The sequence below is a fragment of the Chlorocebus sabaeus genome, chromosome 27 (genome assembly GCF_047675955.1).
Source record: "Chlorocebus sabaeus isolate Y175 chromosome 27, mChlSab1.0.hap1, whole genome shotgun sequence".
NCBI lineage: Eukaryota > Metazoa > Chordata > Mammalia > Primates > Cercopithecidae > Chlorocebus > Chlorocebus sabaeus.
This window is the reverse complement of record NC_132930.1, coordinates 25,405,128-25,412,891: the sequence shown is the minus strand read 5'-3', so window position 1 is coordinate 25,412,891 and position 7,764 is coordinate 25,405,128. Positions and strand designations below refer to the sequence as shown.

The 7,764-nt window shown below is 47.3% G+C and overlaps 1 pseudogene; it reads left to right on the top strand.

The window, feature by feature from the left end:
- Positions 1-1,458: 1,458 nt before the first annotated feature.
- The window catches only part of LOC119627633 (S-phase kinase-associated protein 1-like), a 33,560-nt pseudogene continuing 27,254 nt past the window's right edge, over positions 1,459-7,764 (top strand).

Here is a 7,764-nt window from a genome sequence, read left to right as displayed (position 1 = left end):
ACACACCAGTAACAGTGAAGGGTTCTTCAGGCACAGCACCCTGTACTTTACACACACAGACACACACACAGACACGCACAGAGACACACACGCACAGAAACACACACACAGACGTCCACAGACACACACAGAGACATACACACAGACACACACAGAGACACAGACACACACAGAAACACACACAGAGACACAGACACACACAGACACACACAGAGACATACAGACACACACAGAGACACAGACACACACAGAAACACAGGTAGAAACACACAGACACACACAGACACACACAGAGACACACATGCAAAAACACAGACACACACACACACACATACACACACACACACACACACACACAGGCCTAATCCTCTGCTTTCCCGCTTGGGCTTCCCTCCCTTTCAGATGCAGCTTTGTGGGCCACCAATCACCTCCTTTTCTTATCCCTACCCCCCTCCCTTCTCTCCATTCTCACCCCCGTTCTGTCCCCACAGAGCTGGCCAATGCTCCTTTCTGGCCGGCTGGGGCCAGAGTGAGCGAAGGAAGGCGGCTTCCCCTCATGGAACCTCAGGCTGGCTCCCAAGCCAAGACTCATCAGCATCCTGCCCGTCACACCCTTTTCATCTCAGGCGCTCCGTAAACAAGCAGCCTCATTAAAGTCCATTTTATAGATGGGGAAACTCATCACGGTAATGACATCCCCCAGAGAGTGGCCTTTCATCTGTGGATCACAAAGGACTCTTTCCACACACTAATTAGGAGTCACAGAGCAGGACTCCCCCTGTTTTTGCCTTGTTGCAGTTCTAGAAGATGAGGACATTAGAAATGAGGACGTAGCCCATTCCTCAGCCTGACTAGCTCGGGGGTCAAGTGCATGCATTGCAACTGGACAGTTCGGCAGCTGGGAAGGGCTCTAGGAAGGGACAAGCAGCCTGTAGACTATTCCTTGTAGGTTTTTGTTTGTTTTGACAGAGTTTTGTTCTTCTTGCCCAGGCTGGAGTGCAATAGCACGATCTTGGCTCACCCCACCCTCCACCTCCCGGGTTCAAGTGATTCTCCTGCCTCACCCTCCTGAGTAGCTGGGATTACAGGCATGTGCCACCACGTCCAGCTATTTTTTAAAATTTTTATTAGAAACAGGGTTTCACCATGTTGGTCAGGCTGGTCTTGAACTCCTGACCTTGTGATCCACCTGCTTTGGCCTCCCAAAGGGCTGGGATTACAAGCATGAGCCACCACACCCGGCCAACTATTCCTCGTAATAGTAATAATAGCAAGAGCTGCTGTGAGTGGACGCTGCCTGCAAGGTTTGCACAGTTCCTGGCTAATGACAGGGGTGGGGGGCAACTGTGGAGCACTTCCCAGCACAGGAGGCCGGGGTCATTGTCCAAATCCTGCTACGGGCCTGACGCCACCCAGATGGGATCAATTTGAGGACTGGACAGCAGCCATGGAAGGAAGATGGTGGTAGAGCTACCCGACTGTGACAACCGATGGGATCCCACAGCAGTTAGACCCAGGGAGCGTACGTGAGAGAGAAGCTGAGTTTACCTTCAAGGTTTTGGAGCCTGGATTTCCAGGAATCTGGAAAACAGGCGTTCCTTCATTATCCATGTTCTAGCTGAACCTGGGGAGATTTTATTTTTTATTTTTTTGAGACAGGGTCTGATTCTGTCACCCAGGCTCTGGAGTTCAGTGGTGCGATCTCAGCTCACTGCAGTCTCGACCTCCTGGGCTCAAGCAATCCTCATTCCTCTGCCTCCCAAAGTGCTGGAGTTACAGGCACGAGCCACCACGCCCGGCACAGGGAGGTTTGCACAAATGCTTGTGCTCAGGAACACCTCAGATTCTGATTCAGTCGACCTGGAGTGGGGTTAGATGTTGCCTCTTATGTGGCCCTAGACAGCTGGAGCTGAGAATCGCCGTTCTAAACCCTGTGATTGCACGCATTGGCATCACCTAAAAACTCCTTAGATGTGCAGGTTCTCAGCCCCACTCAAGACCCACTGAGCCGAAATTTGCATCCTAACTTCTTCTCAACCATTAATGTGCCTGCATCTTACCTGGAATCGTGTTAACATACGGATTCAGATTCAGATTTAGCTCCCCCTAAACCCCTAAGTCTGAGATCTGTCCATGGGCCCACTAGAAGGTCAGCATGCTAATAATGGATATTTCTACAGTGATTCAGAGCTTGCCAGACATTTGAAGTGACCTAATTGCATCTTCCCTAACCCTTAACCTTATCCTGCTCTGCACAGCAGGCTGGCCGGGCGTCATAGCACCACGTTCATGGTTTTATTTGACAAACTGGAGACTGAGGCTCTCAAAGCAGCCTCTTTTCTGAAGACCTATAGCTAGTATTGAGGCAGGAGAATAGGGCCTTGCGGTAAGGGAACATAAGGCCCATCCACTCTGGCTTAATCAAATGAAAGCACTTCAGCAGTGATAGGAATGGGAACGGCTTTGTAAGTTCTCTTCATCCTCTCCATTTACACCATTTATACTTTGTAACTTCACATTCATCCTTTCTGTTACATAGATCACACACAGGTAACATCCTCTCCATTTACATAGGACGCATTCCTAGTAAATGACTCCATAACTTCACTTCATTCTCTTCATTTATATAGAGCATACACCAAGTAACCAATGGGAAACCCCTAGAGTATTGAAACCCCAGAAAATTCGGTAACTGGGGCTCTTGAGCTCCAATGAACTCCCACACTGTGGCGTGTACTTTCATTCTCAATGAATCCCTGCTTTTGCTTTCCTCACTTTGTTAGTGCTTTTTGTCTTTTTTTTTTTTTTTTTTTTTGAGACGGTGGCATCTCGCTCTGTTGCCCGGGCTGGAGTGTATTGGCATGATCTTGGCTCACTGCAACCCCCATCTCCCAGGTTCAAGTAATTCCCCTGCCTCAGCCTCCTGAGTAGCTGGGATTACAGGCACACACCACCACGCCCAGCTAAGTTTTGTATTTTTAGTAGAGATGGGGATTCGCCATGTTGGCCAGGCTGGTCTCAAACTCCTGACTCAGGTGATCCACCCATCTCGGACTCCCAGAGTGCTGAGATTACAGGCACGAGCCAGCACACCCGGCCGTTGTCCAATTCTTTGTTCGAGGTGCTGAGAACCTGGACACCTTCTATTGGTAACAGTATGGGTCCAATCAGGCTTTGCAACTCCAACTCTTTGGCACCAGATACCAGACCACACTGATCAGGCTCACCAGCCTCCCATAAGTATTTGCTAGTTGAATGACAGCTTACCACACTCTGTGAAGGGGGAAGATGATTAACATGTGACTTGTGGGAGGGGAGGAAAGTGGTCCTGGATCAGTAAATTTCAACCCTGCCTACACAATGGAATCTTCAAAAAAGTTCTGAAGCCTGTGTTCTAGCCCGAAGGATTCGGTTTTAACTGAAATAGACATGGCCTGGGCTTTGAGACTTTTTTTTTTTTTTTTTTTTTTGAGACAGAGTCTTGCTCCGTCGCTCAGGCTAGAGTGTAGTGGCACGATCTTGACTCACTGTAACCTCTGCCTCCTGGGTTCAAGTAATTCTCCTGCCTCAGCCTCCTGAGTAGCTGGGACTACAGGGGCCTGCCACCACGCCTGGCTAATTTTTGTATTTTTAGTAGAGACTGGGTTTCACCTTGATGATCAGGCTGGTCTCGAACTCCTGACCTCAGGTGATCCACCCACCTTGGCCTCCCAAAGTGCTGGGATTACAGGTATGAGCCACCGCACCTGGCCGCTTTGAGACTGTTTAAAAGTCTTGCAGGTGATTCTAATGTGCAGCGGAGGCCAGCAACTTCTTCTTGTCTCCTGCCCCAAATGACACAGTCTTGTCCTCTGAGTGGAGACAGCCTTCTCTCTCTCTTTATTTTTTCTCTTTTCTTTTTTTATTTTATTTTTATTTTTTGAGACAGAGTCTCACTCTGTCACCCATCCAGGCTGGAGTGCAATGGCGTGATCTCGGCTAACTGCAACCTCTGTCTCCAGGGTTCAAGCGATTCTCCCTCCTCAGCCTCCCAAGTAGCTGGGACTACAGGCACACACTACCATGCCCAGCTAATTTTTTTTTTTTGTATTTTAGCAGAGATGGGGTTTTATCGTGTTGCCCAGGCTCGTCTCAAACTCCTGAGCTCAGGCAATCTGCCCACCTAGGCCCTCCCAAAGTGCTAGGATTACAGGTGTGAGCCACTGCACCTGGCCATTTTTTTTCTTCTTTCTTTCTTTCTTTCTTTTTTTTTTTGAGACAGAATCTTGTTCTGTCTCCTAGTCTGGAGTGCAGTGGTGCAATCTTGACTCACTGCAACCTCCACCTCCCAGGTGCAAGCGATTCTCCTGCCTCAGTCCCCTGAGTAGCTGGTATTACAAGCGTGTGCCACCACACACCTGTAATCCCAGGTAGGGACGGGTTTTGCTATGTGGGCCAGGCTGGTCTTGAACTCCTGACCTCAAGTGATCTGCCTGCCTTGGCCTCCCAAAGTGCTGGGATTACAGGCGTGAGCCACCTTGTCTGGCCAGGAGACAGTCTTCTGGCTGCTCAAATCCATCTTCCGAAGACCTGGAATTCCCTGGAGTTGGCCTTTTATCCCTGGGTAGCCTTGCACTGGGAATGCCTGCTGGGATCCCAATCTTCAACTTCATTTAGGGTTGCCACATACAGCCAAATAATAATAATAATAATAATAATAATAATAATAACAATAAAAGAAGAAGAAGAAGAAGAAAAGGACATCCAATTTAAATTTGAATTGCAGATGAACAACGACAAGTAATTATTTTGGTATAAGTATGTTCCATTGCAATACATGTGGCATTTTCATACTTAAAATCTGTTGTTTATCTGAAATTCAAATTTAACTGGTTGTGCTATATTTTTATCCAGTAACCCAAATTCTCATTCCCAGCGACCAGGGTGTGTGGCACGAGGGTATCTGGGTATAGTGTGTGTCACCCAGCTTCATCAGGTGCAGCTCCCAAGAGGAATGGTGGGTTTTCAGGTTCCTTTGTTCAAACTGCCCCAGATGGACAGATACAACACCCTCCTTGTCTCCTTGGCTACAGAGTCGGTTTTCCATGAATACATCTCATGGGAATGAGCAAACCGGTTTCTCCTCTTCCTGGCACCAGACAGTGTACACCAATCACATAGCCCAGCTAGAATCTGGGAGCCCAGATTTGAACATGGAAAGATTTTTTTCCCTGGAGCCACATAACATGAGCCAAAAAGCTATACATAACATTAGGTAGAAATGTTACTGCTAGCACATTCTGAGAAGGTTGGTGGTAGGTGATTTTGACTTAGTGACGCAGCTGGTGTTCACACTGAAGGCACACAACAAATGCGCTCTATTGATAATAAAAATAGTAGCTGGCTGAGTGAGGTCGGCGTGATGGCAATCTAAAATGTAGGGGCATAAATTAGTATAAGTTGCTCTTCACTCACTAATTCATTCAAAAGTGATTTGGCCAGGCACGGTGGCTCACGCCTGTAATCCCAGCATTTTGGGAGGCTGAGGTGGGCAGGTCACTTGAGATCAAGAGTTCGAGACCAACCTGGCCAACATGTGAAACCCCATTTCTACTAAAAATACAACAATTAGCCAGGCGTGGTGGCGCATACCTGTAATCCTAGCTACTTAGGAGGCTGAGGTGGGAGAATCACTTGAACCCGGGAAGTGGAGGTTGCAGGGAGCTGAAAATATGCCACTGCACTCCAGGCTGGGGGACAGAGAGAGACTCCATCTCAAAATAAATAAATAAATAAATAAATAAATAAATAAATAAATAATTTATTATCCACCTGTTATGTGACAGGCATTGGGCAACAAAGATGCACCCCTGCACTCAAATTGTTCCGTTCAATCTCTTTAGGAGAGACAGAGGAGCGAAGGTAATTATAGTGCAACATGACGAGTGCTTTGATGAGGGTAAGTACAGGGTGCTGTGGGTACCCTTGGAGGGGATTTATCCAGGAGCGAAGGTCAGGAAGGCGTCTCTAGAGGAAGACCTGAAGCTTGAGTGTGACCTAGTGCAGTGAAGCAAGTGGGAGGAACAGAGAGAACTCCAGGCAGAGGAAATAGCACATGGCAAAGCAGGGGGAAGGGAAAGAACATGACACCCTCAGGATGGTGCAAGTTGTGGGGTGTAGCTGGAGCGTAAGTGACTGGGGAGCTGAGCAGGGACCAATGAGGACATTGGTGAGCCTGTAGTTTGAAGCAAACAAAACTCTCATGGAGGTATTTAAGCAGAAAAGTATGGTCAGATTTGTCCTGGCTAAAGTATGAAGGATGAATTGCAAGGGGCAAGCCTAAAGTCAGAAAGACCAAGTTGAAGGCTGGTCTAGGCATCCATGGGAGAGATGATGAGGGACCTGCCTAGGTAGTGACAAAGAGGTGGAGAGAAATGCATACACTGAAGCGGCATTGTGGAGGTGGGGTCTGCAGGATTTGGAGCATTCACAGGATGTGAGGAGTGAGGGAGGGTTAGGGTCTAGATGGATCCCAGGGTACTAGATGCATTTGGTAGTGTAGACAACCAGGTTAGGAGATGTGACCCAAGCTGGTACCTGAGCTCCAGGCTTGAAGACCCAACTTCCTTCTTGTCCATCCTCACGGACAGCTAATAGGCTTTTCCAATTGGATGTGGCTATAGAGGAGGAAAAAACTTTTTCTTCTACCCTCAGCCAGACACGGTGGCTCATGCCTATAATCCCAGTACTGTGGGAGGCTGAGGCAGGCAGATTGTCTGAGCTCAGGAATTTGGGACTAGCTTGGGCAGCATAGTGAAACCTCATCTCTACATTTTTTAAATAAAAAAGAAATTAAAACATTTTTCTTTTACCCTCTTAGGTCAGTGACAAGGGCTCTGCAAATTAAACAAATGACAGGTTAACAGAAAAAAGGCATGTTCATTTTATTTGATGTTAATATTTTAATTTTTACATGTACATGGGGGTCTCATAGAAAAAGAAGTAAAAATCTAAAGAAGCAGTTAGGTCTGAGAGTTTATATAATAACAAAGAGCATTACATTTATAGAGAAGTGAAAAGACAAAGGAAAAGGGTGCGGGCTTCTAGGGAAGGTAATTCTGGGAAGGTAAATATATGGGGGAAAGAAGGCCAGGTGAGGTGGTTCACGCCTGTAGTCCCAGCTCTTTGGGAGGCCAAGGCGGGTGGATCACTTGAGGTCAGGAGTTTGAGACCAATCTGGCCAACATGATAAAACCCTGTCTCTACTGAAAATACAAAAATTAGTCAGGCGTGGTGGTGCGCACCTATAATACCAGCTACTCAGGAGGCTGAGGCAGGAGAATTGCTTGAACCTGGAGGGTGGAAGTTGTAGCGGGCCAAGATCCCGCCACTGCACTCCAGTCTGGGTGACGGAGCGAGACTCTGTCTCAAAAAAACAAAAAAAAAGTTGTTTTCCTTCCTGGATTGGAGAGGGGAGGGGGAAATCTTCATAATAGGAAATGTATGCCCTGCTTTTAGACAGAAAGGAGGGTGGTAGAGAGCTTTTCCTGTGTCTGCTATTTCTAAACTGCCATCATTTCAAAATAATCTTCATGCCAAAGAGGCGTATTTTGGGGTAGTATATTTTGGAGAGGCATATTCTGATCCCCTTTATGGCCAGTATGGGAGTATTGGTCTCATTCTTCTCTCTCCATTCTGGATCCCTCTCTTCTGTCCTTCTTTCCTCCCTGTTTCCTTTAATTCCAGTTCTGCTCCTATCTATTTGACCTCAGGTAGGTCATTCAA